The following is a 15,708-nucleotide window of genomic DNA, read 5'->3' as shown; positions in this document are numbered from 1 at the left end:
AACACGTGTAATTAAAACAACCAATCGACCAAGCCAGTTTCCTTTGATCAAACAAATACAAACAGTTAACGACTGACAGCACAGTAATTTGGAAGATCGATTGTAACGTTCAGATTCCATTATCCCCGAACTTATCATTACACTGCCTTTGGATGTTGGAGGTATTTTTCTTTCTCTTTTACTTCTCCTGCCAGTCTCACACGCATGCACTATGTCTGCTTCATATACACATGCACTATGTCTGCTTCAAATACGTATGCAGTAATGTCTGCTTCAAATACGTATGTACTATGTCTGCTTCAAATATGTATGTACTATGTCTGCTTCAAATACGTATGCACTATGTCTGCTACAAATACGTATGTACTATGTCTGCTTCAAATACGTATGCACTATGTCTGCTGCTATGCCTGCTTCAAATACGCATGCACTGTCTGCTTCAAATACATATGCACTATGTCTGCTTCAAATACATATGCACTATGTCTGCTTCAAATACGCATGCACTATGTCTGTTTCAAATACGCATGCACTATGTCTGCTTCAAATACGTAGGCACTATGTCTGCTTTAAATACGCATGCACTATGCCCAAAGTCCATGCCAGTCGTGTTTCGGTCCATGCACGAAGTAATACTACTTACAAGTTCCCATGGTCCCTTTTGTGGCAGTTTTTATCCATTACTGGCGTTCGACAGCCACGGCCCATTTTAATTCTGAATCCAGTTTGACACAACCACGAGAATATATGTCTGTGAAAAGTGTGAAGTATATTCGAAGCTTGATGTGTTTGAGTTGAATATTTATGAGCAGGTAATGGTGTAGGTTGTCCAAGACGTGGCGTTCACGTAATGTGAAGTCAGGGCTTTGTCAGTGAGCAGACAGTTCTCATCAGTCGGCGCTGTTGCACTGTAGCTGAAGTGGATGCATGAATGATGTTTGTGACAAACGATGCCACAGTCGCCGGCTGTTATTGTCGACGTTATCAAGAATGGTTCAGACACCTTCTTGTTCATGGACGGTTTGTAGTATGAGCCTAGAAAAAAGAAGTTCCATTTAATGTGTGTACGAGTATTTTTCAACATTATATAGTCGTCAAAGTCTCACGGCGCGACATCAGTCCTGACTACCCTCTCCATCTTTATTGATTCTTGTATGACAAATGGGACAAGGATCCATACTACGCCCGAATCTTCTAAAAGAACTGATTAAAAATTATATAATACACTGTCCAACTCCAAACCCAATATTTAACTCCACCTAAAAATCTGGGCCCGCTTGCACAGAGCAATCTTAGTTACAATCAATCTTAGGCCCCTACAATCAATTTTACAATCACCGTACAATTGCTATAATCCACTTGCACAAACACGATCTTAAGACAGCATGGATTTAAGATCGCAATCTTAACTAAGATCGAACTCTTCAACGTTGGAGGTAGAAATTTCTTAAACTCGACTCCTGTCTACAACTGTCTTCAAGTGCGCATAGCATGCAGCGCAAATAAAACGTGGAACTGGTTACTGCACGCAAATGACACCCCTTCCTTAATCGCACCTTGCAGATTTTTCATGAAAACAAAACAACCCCCCCCCCAAAAGAAAAAAAAACCAACCCACAAATCTTTGAAGGAAATGATAACGTTGAAGAAGGAAGCGATAACGTTGAAGAAGGAAGCGATAACGTTGAAGAAGGAAGCGATAACGTTGAAGAAGGAAGCGATAACGTGGAAGGTGACATGTATACTCACTCGTACCTCAGGGGTTATTCTCTAACTTTTCTACATTCTATTTTTTCATGAACTAGACGCGATACTGCAACCACAGAAATATCATGTGTTATGCTAGTAATGAAATACAAACAAAGACGTTAACAAATTGGGTCTTGAGTTATTTACCTAATAATCATGAGATTAAAAGATAGCACACAGATAAAATTTCCTTATGACATAACGCCTAAATGTACCATGATTTGTCAGTGGCTGTCAGTTGAACATAGTTTGGCATCTCATAGGTGTTATTTGGAGTAAAATCCCAAATATATCCCACAAGCATTAGATTTGTAAAGATATGAAAGTGTGACATGACTGTGGGAGTGTTGTGGAAAATTCATAACTGGGAAATATGAAAACGTAACTTATTTCGTGTGTGTTGTATGTGTTGTTGAATGCTCATCCACAGTATATTAATTACTTTATGATATTTTGTTGATAATTATTTTTTCATTTCGTTAAAAAACGTGTTATGCAAATTTCACATACCCCAGGAAGTGTAATTTTCAAGTTTGAAGAATATTTATTTAAAATGCATAGTTTACAACTCTTGTCTCTCGTCAGATTCAATTTTTACAACTAGAAAAAACATAATTCTGCACGTTATCCAACTGTAGATTATTTCACTGATAAACTAAGACAAAATCATTAACCGAAAAGAAACACGTGGAGATCTGTTCTGTCACAACAGAACATGCATTGTATTTGGGCAGGGAAGATTTTACGGCAACGGCATAATATGCAAAGGCAAACCACTCCCATCTCGCGTAAAAACTAAGATTAGCTCCCCTTGAGGTATTGAAAAGGTCATGGCCACTGCTAACCGCATGCAGACACCTTTCGTTACCATCCTTTCCTTGTTTATCAAAAAGCTATGGTGTTCATACTTTTACCAACACTGAATCGGGTGAGAATTGTACTCTATGATGTCGACTCGATAATGATGTTGTTCACTACCTCAAATAACGATATTTCAAACGTTAAATCGATGTTGCATTCTCCGTGTTGTTGAAGTGTCGAGGTGAATCATACAGTTTTATGCAATATAAAAGCAATCCCCAAACGCAAAGCTAATTATTTGCGTGAAACTGACAACAACGTGAACGCCATTTTGCTACTGACTACAATGATCTTAGCTCCTTACAACTGGTTCCGACCAATTGTAAGTTTTGATTGTAACTTACAATGATCTTAGCCTACAATCGCTTTGTACAAGTGGATGGCGATTGTAGCCGAAGCCTAAGATCGCGATCTTAAGGATTTACAATAATTGTAGCTCTAAGATCGTTTTGTGCAAGTGGGCCCTGGAAGACAATATAGTGTTATGCATGTCGTCAAGCACCCTCGGAGTATTGGATCATGCATGCAGTCACCGCCACTGACGCTCAAACCTCCTTTCATCGACCTTATAGGGCCATACTGAACATGATCATCGGTCACCAGTTGGGCAGATAGATGCTCATGCTGTTGATCACTGGATTGTCTGGTCAGATTCGATTATTTTCAAAGCGCCACCATATAGCTGGAATATTGCTTAGTGCGGAGTAAAACTAAAATCACCCACTCATACACTCATCTCAAAATTTCCCATAAAGATTTCAAGCGGGCAAAAACAATTTAGGTCAATAAATATTTTCTATAGAATTATCATTATATCGCGTATAAATTTATTAAAATGTAGATCGCATTGCTTTGTTTGAGAATTAGTTTTATAGATGAATATGGCTGACCTGTGCAAGGGTGGGTGTATTTATGTATGGCATCAAGGCATAAATTTCCACAGAGTTGGGTAATTTGCATTGGAAGACATTTAAAATGATTTCACGTCGTGACAATTCAGGGATTGGAGGCGGGGTATAGGGATTATAGTAATGCGGACAGGCTAATCCGGGCACAGTGATATAATGTATTATCTCACTCGCCTCTAACTTAGCTGATGTATTTAAAAGCCATCAGCATTTAGCACTTTGACTAAATGGTTCACTCACGATATGGTTTTACGGTCCCTTCCCCTTGCACGTCAACATGCCCGATGCCGAAGTATGCGGTGTCCGTGGCCCGCTTTACTACACGGACAAAGCGGACGGGGAAGGTGGCGTTGCAGGTGAAGGTGAACCTCTCCCCTGCAGCAACAGTGCTGGACACTGCTCCACACCACCTGGACATCAGAGCAGAGGCTGACGTCTTTGTCCATCACCTCAACGTAGGCATTTTTCATGTAACTGTAAACAAACAGTATGTATCAAACAGAAAATGTTTCGGTTGTACTGTTTGGTTTTTCTTACCTTAATGAGATGCATATATCGTTTCTTAATACAAATACCAATACAAATATATCTGTTTCGTCATCTTTGAGTCATCTTGAACAGCTTCGGTGCCAAAACGCGTCAGTTTTAACGTTTCTCCTTGTTTTCGAAGCGTTTGAAGAAATATTTGCCAAAAGGTCACCTATGAAACACGGAAAGTAAACTGCACGTGCACGTAAGCGGAAAAGCATACGGTATTAATCGCTAGGCAAAAGTTGTCTTTCATTTTGTCATTCGTCTTTGCCTGGAAAAGAGGAAATCTAACTAGAGGACGACTAATTAAGTGCCGTCAATCGAAACATCGACATATGCCGCCTTGAAGCTACGGAGTACCAGTTTGTAGTTCCCCGACTTTTCAACGTTCATCATATCTCGCCTTTGGAATCGATTCCTGTAGACCAATTCCTCCCAAGATCGCCCGAGAATCGGCCGTCCAAACATTATCACCCAAGTCTAGAACTGCTACATCCGACCAAACTGTCAGGAATCGATTTGGTTAAGTGGAGATTCACGGTACCTTGCAATTCTATCGTTGAAGTCTCGCCATCGACGTGTATGTCAACGTCAAAACACCGATCAGACACTTCAAAAACATTGCAGCAAAAATACAAATGAGGAAGAATTCATCGAAATGTCCGATCAGTGCCGAAACGGTGCAGTAATTGCTGCCAATGGTGGCCATGCTAAGTGCTGATTTTACTTGTGGACTCCAATACAAAGAAACGCAACAATAACGTTTGCTGCTGTGTTAGCGACCTCTTTGTCGATAGACGTGTGAATTTTCACCTTTCAGCCATTGAAATTGTACGACATTATTGCTCTTACACCAAAGTAGTAAATTCTTCTGAAATAGATTATGCGTTTCTTTTTTTTTTGAAGATTGTACGTATTGTATTATCACCGAAGGAAACAAAAGTGAGGTGCCTTGAATAACTTACGCCAACCGCTGTATGTGAATGCTGTGACGGTGATGTTGCTGATTTTGAAGTAGCCTCTCAGGTCCACCTTCCACCAGGACGGGTTGTTGTAACGTGTTAAGGACCCATAATGTGCATATGTCTTATTGAGAGCCCGACTGGCAACAAAGGAGGCATAGGTGCTGCTCTGGGTTGCATCTTTCCCATCTGAAATATTTTCACCTGTGGGAAAATATGAATAGACTGTGTGAGTGAGACACTCAAAGCGATAGGTCAACAGAGACAATGGCATACATAGGTTAAGAGAGACACAGTGACAGGTCAACAAGCACACTCATTCATAGATTAGATAGGTTAACAGAGAAACGACATAGGTCTGAAACCAAGAGACACATTTAAGAAATTAGCTGTAATTAACAGCTGTATTCTAAATGAACTAAGTTCAAACATCAATGAAAACCAATACAAAGGTATCACAAAAGCAATTTCAGTAGAACACAAGAAAGTTATATGGTAACAATAATACAATTATGCAATATTATGCTGGCTATAATGGTAACTTGATAAAGACCCCAATTTCCTTGACGACGGGCCGTTATCATGTCCGTTGTTAGGTGACGCCATAAGGAGCTTGGAGTCAATATTGACGATACGTCTGACTCGTACTCGTCACATGAACCTGTGCCATTATGAACATTCTTGCCCTGCTAAACGTAATAATTGTGCTATAAATTACGACATGAAAACATCGACTGGAACGCTAACGTTGTTGAGCATTGAAGTTGATGGTGGCTGGTAGAAAGTCTGTCGGAGTGCAGGCTCCAAGACAAAGATCCATAGGTAGGTACATTTGGCGTTGTGGAGGCTCCAAGATTGATAGGCACAGATAGGAACGTCTGGCGCTGTGCACACTTCAAGATGTAGAGACATATGTACAGACAGGTACGTCTGGCGTTGTGCATGATCCAAGAGAGATAGGCATAGGCAGGTACGTCTGGTGTTGTGCAGGCTCCATGGTTGCTAGGCACAGGTAGAAACGTCTGGCGTGGTACAAGAACCATGATAACTAGGCACAGACAGGCACATCTATCATTGTGATGGCTCCAGGGCACATTGGCACAGATAGAAACGTCTGGCGAGGTGCAGGCTCCAAGACAGAGAGGCACAGGTAGAAACGTCTGGCGTGTTGCAGGCTCCAAGACAGAGAGGCACAGGTAGAAACGTCTGGCGTGTTGCAGGCTCCAAGACAGAGAGGCACAGATAGAAACGTCTGACGTGTTGCAGGCACCAAGACAGAGAGGCACAGATAGAAACGTCTGGCGTGTTGCAGGCTCCAAGACAGAGAGGCACAGATAGAAACGTCTGACGTGTTGCAGGCTCCAAGACAGAGAGGCACAGATAGAAACGTCTGACGTGTTGCAGGCACCAAGACAGAGAGGCTCAGGTAGAAACCTTTGGCGAGATTCAGGCTCCAAGACAGAGAGGCTCAGGTAGAAAACGTCTGACGTGGTGCAGGTTCCAAGACGGAGCGGCTCAGGCAGAAACGTCTGGCGAGATTCGGGCTCCAAGACAGAGAGACACGGGTAGAAACGTTAGATGTTGTGCAGGCTCCAAGATTGAGATGTAAGAGGATTAGTTTTGATAAAAAGCTTTAAATTGGCTCGCAATTAACCTCGTCGTCTCCCCCTTATCACCCTTTGTCCTAGAAGCACAGTGATTGTTGCAGGAGTTTATGTCAGTGGTTCCATATAGCAAATCGCTTTCACATTTTTTAGGAATTAAAGATATCCTCAATTGTTTTAAAGATATCAATAAGATATCTATAAATACTCATAATAAATATATCGAGTCAATACAGAAACTTCACATTCTTTCTTCAGGACACAATAAAAGAACAAAAGATGGTAAGATGGTTAAATTGTTATCATTTCATTGCTGAGATCTGTGTGATGTACTCGATACACTGACAGTGTCACAATCAGTTCCATTCGGCTACACCGCTAAACATGTGTATACAGAATGTCAAGTCACAAGAATAAAAGTTAGAAATTTCGCAGTTCAATATTGTGTATGGTCGCCCCGCGCATTCACCAATGCCAAATATCATCCCCTCGTGTACTACCTGTTGCTTGTGAACACGTGGTTGGGTATTCTGAAAGCACCCCACACCATGCAACATCCGCCCCCGAATCTGTCGACTTCCTGTACACAACATTGGGCATACCGTTCACGACGTCATGACCAGTCTCTCTGGATCCATCGGAGGTGACGTTGGGCCCACAGCAGACGTTGACGTTGATGAAACGGCTTCAATATTGGCCCACAATATGGACGTCGAGAATGGAGATTGGCAGCCCGCAACCGATTTCGGATGGTCTGTGAGGACAGTTGACCTTTAAACATCTCAGCCCTGGTTCGTTTAGCCTGCAGAAATCTGTCACGTAGGTGACGTAGGACGATTTGATGGCCTTCTGCTCGTGACGTCACACGTGGACGACCCGACCTTGGGCGATCAGAAGTGGCTCCAATTTGTTGTAGACGATCTCGCAGTACGACGGCTGCATCCCATTCCTCTTGCGACGTCAATAACTGATCTTTCCGCTTGCAACATGCCAACGCCACCTTCACGTTGCACATTTGACAATCGTGACATTTAACGTTCCGGTAGCTATAGAACATTGGTTTAAGAGTGATTTTTTTCAATTCTTGAAGCCAATGCAAACACGTGCAAATGAAGAAAACTTGCGAAGATCACATGATCGACTGCACGTGCAAAACCTGATTTGGCACTAATGTCATTTGCACGACGAATGGATGGGTTTGAATGGGTTTTGCTAACGTTTTTCTACAATCGAAAGATAGGGATCCCATTTCGGGGACATAGACTGTATCATCAGAGAAAAAGTATTCACTATTTTTAGGAATTCCATTTTGTGAAGTTTCTTTTTTGACTCAGTGTATATTTGATTAAATTCTTATATCCAAAATAGAATTACTCATTTAGTAAAATGTTACTGAGATATCACACAAATATTTTGTGATATCTCTAAATTCGTTATAGATATCGAAAGAAAAATTACGATCATAATGTACATAACAGTATTAGTAGTATTAAAAGTGATATATTAGTAGTAGTAACAATTTTAGAAGTCTTTACTTCTATTCATTTTGACTATTTGTTATACATATCCACAAATGCATAACAGATACTGATTTGGACATCTCTTCAGTTAATACGAGATGTCTTCAATTCTGGTCATTACAGATGTATAAAATCAAATAAAAGATAAATAAATCAGTTAATCGATATCGATGATACAAGTAAAAGGGGAGAACATCACAAATTATTATTTCAAGAGGTATCCAATTTTATTCCAGATATATTCAGTCAGGGATAATCTACAACAGGGACAGGTCACTCGCTTGCTTTCTTTACTATTTGTACTAATTTGTTTACTAATTAACGTGTGCCTCATGCTCTAACGCTCACAGTGACTTGACTTGTTCCCAGAGCAACTTCAGCTGTGTTCAACAGAACTTCAGACAGTTCATTGCATCTGTTGGAATTTTACAGTGAATGAATGAATGAATTATGGTAAGAATTAAGAGCAGGAATTATGTAAATGAATGAAAGACATAAAGAAAAAGAATAAAAGAAATACATATGTGAATGGATGAATGAATGAATAAATGATACACCACGTTTTGTTTACATTAATAATAAATTCAGATATCTCATTGCATGTGGGGAATGACATGGACATTAACAAAATGTTAACTGACACTACCACAAACTCATAAAAAACTGTAAAACTGCCCCAAACCGTTGTAAAAACCTTTCCAGTTTTGTCAAATAATAAGATCTGCAAGAAAGAAAGAAGTTATAGAACTATAACCCTCGTGCATCACAAACATCAATGGCGAAACAGATCAGATCGGCGACATGTCATATTTTTCACACTCCTCACACACACCCTAACAATGTTTCTAAAATAATAAAACTAGCACCATTATTTGCAAACACTTTTCACCTGATGGTATATTTCCCTCATAAAAATTAAAGGTGTGTGTGAAAGAAGTTTTAGAATAATAACTAGAAACACTCAAACAACGCAGTGTAGTATTTCAGTGGCTGATCAGATCAAAACACATTTTTCACACACCTCAAATACACCCTAGCATATTTTTTTCGGATTATGAACCTATCACTATTACTTGCAAACACATTTCACCTGATAGTATATTCCCCTCATAAGAATTAAAGTTGTATGTGAAACCAATAACTAAAAACTCTCAGACAACGGCGTGTAGTATTTCAAGCGCGGATCAGATCGGCGATATGTCATATTTTTCATAAATATGTCATAAAAGTATGTGTGAAACGAAAGTGTGAAATAATTTTTTATCTACACAATTTAGTCTATCTTCGCGGTGAATCGAGAATGGAAGCCAGTGACTTATTATACCGACTTGAAACCTTACTACAAATCTACTGTCCTAATACTGACACTAATAACAATTAATTGACTTGAACTGAAGAGACAAAATAGTTAATTTATCTTCTACCTGTAAGTTTTGAGCTGTCACAACACTCAGCAAATTTAATCAGCTAAATAAACCGGGATCAGTGTTAAACACTAAGCTGCCGCCATATTGGCTACACTGGTTACGTAACGTCCAGCGGCATACATTCAGGGGCTTTTCCAGTAGTTTCATCTCCCTCTCTATATAGTCTCTCTGATTCAGTACAATTGAAGATAAATCTATTGTTTAAGTATCTTTAAAAAAATGTCTTAATAAAAGTGCAAACGGCTTGCTACATTTCTGACGCATATTGTTACGGTCAAGAATTTACAACAGTTTAAGAAATCCCCTTGTAAACCAGCAAAACAGAACAAAGACAGTTCGTTTTACGTTCAAATTATGTATTGTTATGCAACGAGAGCAAGGTATACAAAGTCAGAAGTCAATATAACAATGCAGATTTCAAATACAATTCAAGAGAGGCAAAATCTAAGTCAGTGGGTCACAAAATTACAATATAGCAAACTCACCAAAGTCTTGGTGTGAGAGAGAATCAACTATGTCAGAATGTCAACACAGCAATCGGTGCGACAGCAGATAATGTAGGTCAGGCGTTGACGGGTTTTGATGATCAAGCGTGGCAGAGATGTAAATGAGTGCGAGTGTGAGCGTCGCCCTCAACATGGCCACCAGCCTTTTTATATTTACTAGAATAAGTCGCCCGGAAGTAGACACATCGAAAACTAGGAGCAGATAAATTCCGGAAAGGCAGAATGCTAAAAGTGTTGACCAGCTATTAAAACGAAATGTGACCCATCATATTTAATATTCAAAACACTAAATGTTGTGACCCAATAATAATTATTACTGAATTAATAACAAAAATATACAGAAAATACACGCTCGTAACAATGTCACGAACAGTGCCTATTGAGCTGCACAATGCTGCAGGTATTTTGAGCTGATCACAATCATCCAATCAAAGATTTGACCCCATCGAATCAGCGGTCAACACGATTTGAACATCACGTCACGTGTGCGTCGTGTAAGTTTTGTATCCGACCAAAATTAAGGTCGTTCACAACGAATGTAACTTAGACTCACTCTTGTCCTGGAGCATTTGCAATACTCACTGTACACATATATGTTGTGCAACCTTGTAACACTTGTGTAGAGGACCGCACACAACAGGACAACGAGGCAGGACATCTTCAACTGACGGCTTGTCAAAGAATGTGTTGTGGTAACAAAGACTCAGTCATTAGAACCCGAGGGCGTTACCTTTACACGCAGGATGATTAAGTTTAATTGAATATTTTCACTTTCCTTATTAGTAACGCCACATGTTGTTAATGCTTATTGACACATCCACATCCTCGTCTGTTATTGCAGTTCTTAAAGCCATAGAGTCACAGTCTAAGTCAAAGGAGGAATTCCTTTCTATCAGTCATTCAAGACCATTACTGACAGAAAATGAAGCTGGGTGATGTCACAACACCTTGTCTGGCGTCTGGTGATAGCAATTCTAAACACATTCTCAGAAACACCAAGACAAATAAACAGAAACGTCCAATGCTTGTTCCGTCCGAGGATGTTATTTTAATAAAATCTGTTTCATCGTTTTAACGCCAGTGCGTCTTATGGCCTCGAAATGCATTAAATGCTTGAAAATGTACACGCTTGACTGGAACAGTTTCTTTCACAAAAAAACCCAGAAATCATAAAATCGCGAATTTATGGATGTCAGTTCTTTCTTTTGAGGAGTGAGTGAGTGAGTGAGTTTAGCTTTACGCCGCACTCAGCAATATTACAGCTATATGGCGGTGGTCTGTAAATAATCGAGTCTGGACCAGACAATCCAGTGATCAACAACATGAACATCGATCTGCGCAATTGGGAACCGGTGACATGTGCCAACCAAGTCAGCAAGCCTGACCACCCGATCCCGTTAGTCGCCTCTTACGACAAGCATAGTCGCCTTTTATGGCAAGCATGGGTTGCTGAAGGCCTATTCTACCCCGGGTAGACCTTCACGGGTATTCTTTTGAGGGAAACGACGAAACAGAATACAGATGTTGAAATCAATAAATGCTTTCGATTATGTGTGTCATTTCAAAATATCATTCATGGTCTTCAAAAAACATAGTGGACATCTCAAATGTGTGGGTTTTTTTATAGTTCACGATTAGCCGTTATTGCAATGACCACAATTCCGCCATAACTTGAGTATCAAACCCATAGAGGGTTAATCAGTTAACTGTACTGTACTGAATACAACCAGCTATGTCACAAAAGAACCTTCAGTTGATGTGTGTTTATTATTAACGACTTACGAGAACAAATTAACTTTCTTTGCGCTGTAATCGATTTAGGTAAGAAATCTTTGTCCACAATGACTGGCTTACAAATGGAAGCCGTAAACATTGTTTTTATTCAGGATGACATCTACATGTATTTTGTAAGGTCACGTAGTTTGTCAAAAAATGTCACGTTCTTGAGTTTTCAATTATGACCATGACGTGCTCTCTGGGAATCTGTGGGGTTTAGGTCAGGAACGATGCTGTCCATTGCTTTAACGTAGCGATGATGTGACAGGTGTGATGGGATATTAGCTCTTAGTTCTCGTACATCCTTGACACTCATTCTGCAGAGCGTATGTTTCGTTTATCGAGGGAGACAGGATTTAAGGATACACGTGTTCTTTATTGCACGAGGCAGTGGGCTAATTTTACGCCGCTTGTAGCAATATTACTGAAACATAACCGCGGGGGACACCAGAAATGGGGTTCACACACTGTACCCATGTGTGGAATCGAACCCTGATCAACGGCGTGAAGAGCTACACTTTAGGCTACCTCACCGCCCTCGGTCTATGCTTTGAACTATCGGTGCCATGTAAGTCGTGATTCGTCTTGTGCAGTTTTTAATTATCAAAACGTGAACAAGTTTTGAAACACCTGACGAAATTAAATTACCGATGAGCATTTTTTTCCTGATGCCTTATTACACTTTATTTCGAAACGTAACAGAAAACGGGAATCGTATAAGACTAAGAAATGTTTTAATGGACGCATAAAATGCCTATACCATATAAGAATTTACTTATTCAAAATATCATAACTCAATCAGAATCGTTGGGACGTGTTTTTAAGTCCATCAACAATGCATTGGGAAATAGTCTCCAAATTGTGCTAGCTAGTCGGGCAAGCTGTGCCTCATTAGCCCACAAAACATTTTACTGGCCCGAAATTTGAATGTAAAAACTGAACCAAAGATTACATTAATACTTGAGAAAATTGGCATGAAACGGGTTTCATAATTTCTCTGCTGATATGATGGACTGTTGTACCTGGCCATAAACATGCACGATTTAAAAGTGAACAACTCGGAGTGCGTGATATACTTACCACATTATCCCATGAAAATTCCTTAGCCACTCGGGCAAGTAACCATTGAAATTTTATGGCCCGACTGGACTTTTACTAGCTATAGACTAGCGTGCCAGTGGCGATTTCACACACTGATTATAACGTGAGAGAGTTAACTTTTACGCCGCTTTTAGCAATATTCAAGCAATATCACGGCGGGGATACCTGAAATGACCTTCACACATTGTGCCCATGTGGGGATCAAACCGGGACACCGGAAATGACCTTCACACATTGTGCCCATGTGGGGATCAAACCGGGACACCGGAAATGACCTTCACACATTGTGCCCATGTGGGGATCAAACCGGGACACTAGAAATGGGTTTCAGACATTATGCCCATGTGGGGATCAAACCGGGACACTAGAAATGACCTTCACACAATGTGCCCATGTGGGAATCAAACCGGGACACTAGAAATGACCTTCACACATTGTGCCCATGTGGGGATCAAACCGGGACACTAGAAATGGGTTTCAGACATTATGCCCATGTGGGGATCAAACCGGGACACCAGAAATGACCTTCACACAATGTGCCCATGTGGGGATCAAACCGGGACACTAGAAATGGGTTTCAGACATTATGCCCATGTGGGGATCAAACCGGGACACTAGAAATGGGTTTCAGACATTATGCCCATGTGGGGATCAAACCGGGACACCAGAAATGACCTTCACACATTATGCCCATGTGGGGATCAAACTGGGACACTAGAAATGACCTTCACACATTGTGCCCATGTGGGGATCAAACCGGGACACTGGAAATGGGTTTCAGACATTATGCCCATGTGGGGATCAAACCGGGACACTAGAAATGGGTTTCAGACATTATGCCCATGTGGGGATCAAACCGGGACACCAGAAATGACCTTCACACATTATGCCCATGTGGGGATCAAACCGGGACACTAGAAATGACCTTCACACATTGTGCCCATGTGGGGACCAAACCGGGACACTAGAAATGGGTTTCAGACATTATGCCCATGTGGGGATCAAACCGGGACACCAGAAATGACCTTCACACATTATGCCCATGTGGGGATCAAACCGGGACACTAGAAATGACCTTCACACATTGTGCCCATGTGGGGATCAAACCGGGACACTAGAAATGGGTTTCAAACATTATGCCCATGTGGGGATCAAACCGGGACACTAGAAATGACCTTCACACATTATGCCCATGTGGGGATCAAACCGGGACACTAGAAATGGGTTTCAGACATTATGCCCATGTGGGGATCAAACCGGGACACCAGAAATTGGTTTCACATATTGTGCCCGTGTGGGAATCAAACCGGGACACCAGAAAATGGGCTTCACACATTGTGCCCGTGTGGTAATCAAACCGGGACACCGGAAAATGGGCTTCACACATTGTGCCCATGTAGGAATCAAACTGGGACACCAGAAATGACCTTCACACATCATGCCCATGTGGGAATCAAACCGGGACACCAGAAATGGGCTTCACACATTGTGCGAACGCTTTAACCACTGGGAAAACCCTCTGCCCCGATGATGATAGGAACAATTACACACTGTTTGACCAAAACAAATGAGGTGCCTTCACAATATGGATGTTTTGAAATGGTGTTACAAAGGCAGAAGGAAAATGAGCCATCCATCTTGGTGAATGACAATCAATATGTATACTTGGGATGAAAACCAGACCAAGTTCTCAGAATTGTTTAGCAAGATAGGCGAGTATCAACCGCCACGGTCGGTAACAGTTAGTCGTGCAGGCTGTCCCGATCGAAAAAATTTAAGTGATCAAGAAACATTGCAATACCATATACAGTGGAGTGAGTGAGTGAGAGAGTTTACTTTTACGCCACACTCAGCAATATTCCAGCTATATGGCGGTGGTCTGTAAATAATCGAGTCTGGACCAGACAATCCAGTGATCAACAACATGAGCATCGATCTGTGCAACTGGGAACCGATGACATGTGTCAACCAAGTCAGAGAGCCTGACCACCCGATCCCGTTAGTCGCCTCTTACGACAAGCTGAGTCGCCTTTTATGGCAAGCATGGGTTGCTGAAGTCCTATTCTACCCCGGGACCTTCATGGGTCATATACAGTGGAAGCTGTCTAATCTGGCATTCATTGGGACTGATGAAATAATCTGCTTTAGATAATGTGCCGGATTGCTGTTGACCACTGGATTGTCTGGTCAAAAGTAAACTCTTGAAGGACTGGAATACACTGGTAGATTGTTAATGTGACGTCAAGTAAGTGAGTGAGTGGGTGAGTTTAGTTTTGAGCCGCACTCAGCAATATTACAGCCATAAGGCGTCGGTCTGTAAATAATCGAGTCTGGACCAGACAATCAGGCGATAAACAGCTTGAGCATCGATCTGCGCAACTGGGAACCGATGACACGTGTCAGCTTCGTCAGCGCGCCTGACCACTCGATCCCCTTAGTAGCCTCTTACGACAAGCTTTTATGGCAAGTATGGGTTGCTATTCCACTCCGGACCTTCAGGGGTCTGGCGCTGCATAAATCACGTAAACATTAATGAGGAAACTCAATTCGTGTTAAGACCGTTCGGTAGAGGTACGCATGAAGTTTTGTAAGTAATAAATGTGATCCTACATGCATGGACACAAAACTGTCAAATGTCAACTTGAGTTCCTGTCTATAGATAGAATAACAGACGTATACTGAAAGGTCCTGTTTCAGCATACGGATACAGCAACTTGTAGTTTTATCATAATCAGGAGACAAACATACTGTGGTGGGAAATCA

The 15,708-nt window shown here is 41.2% G+C and overlaps 1 pseudogene; it reads right to left on the bottom strand.

The window, feature by feature from the left end:
- Window positions 1-709: 709 nt before the first annotated feature.
- Window positions 710-10,726, bottom strand: LOC137280819 (uncharacterized; annotated as a pseudogene).
- Window positions 10,727-15,708: the final 4,982 nt, after the last annotated feature.

Source organism: Haliotis asinina, chromosome 4, assembly GCF_037392515.1.
Source record: "Haliotis asinina isolate JCU_RB_2024 chromosome 4, JCU_Hal_asi_v2, whole genome shotgun sequence".
Taxonomy (NCBI): Eukaryota; Metazoa; Mollusca; class Gastropoda; order Lepetellida; family Haliotidae; genus Haliotis; species Haliotis asinina.
Note: the sequence above shows the minus strand (reverse complement) of the source record. Positions and strands in the feature narration are given on the sequence as shown.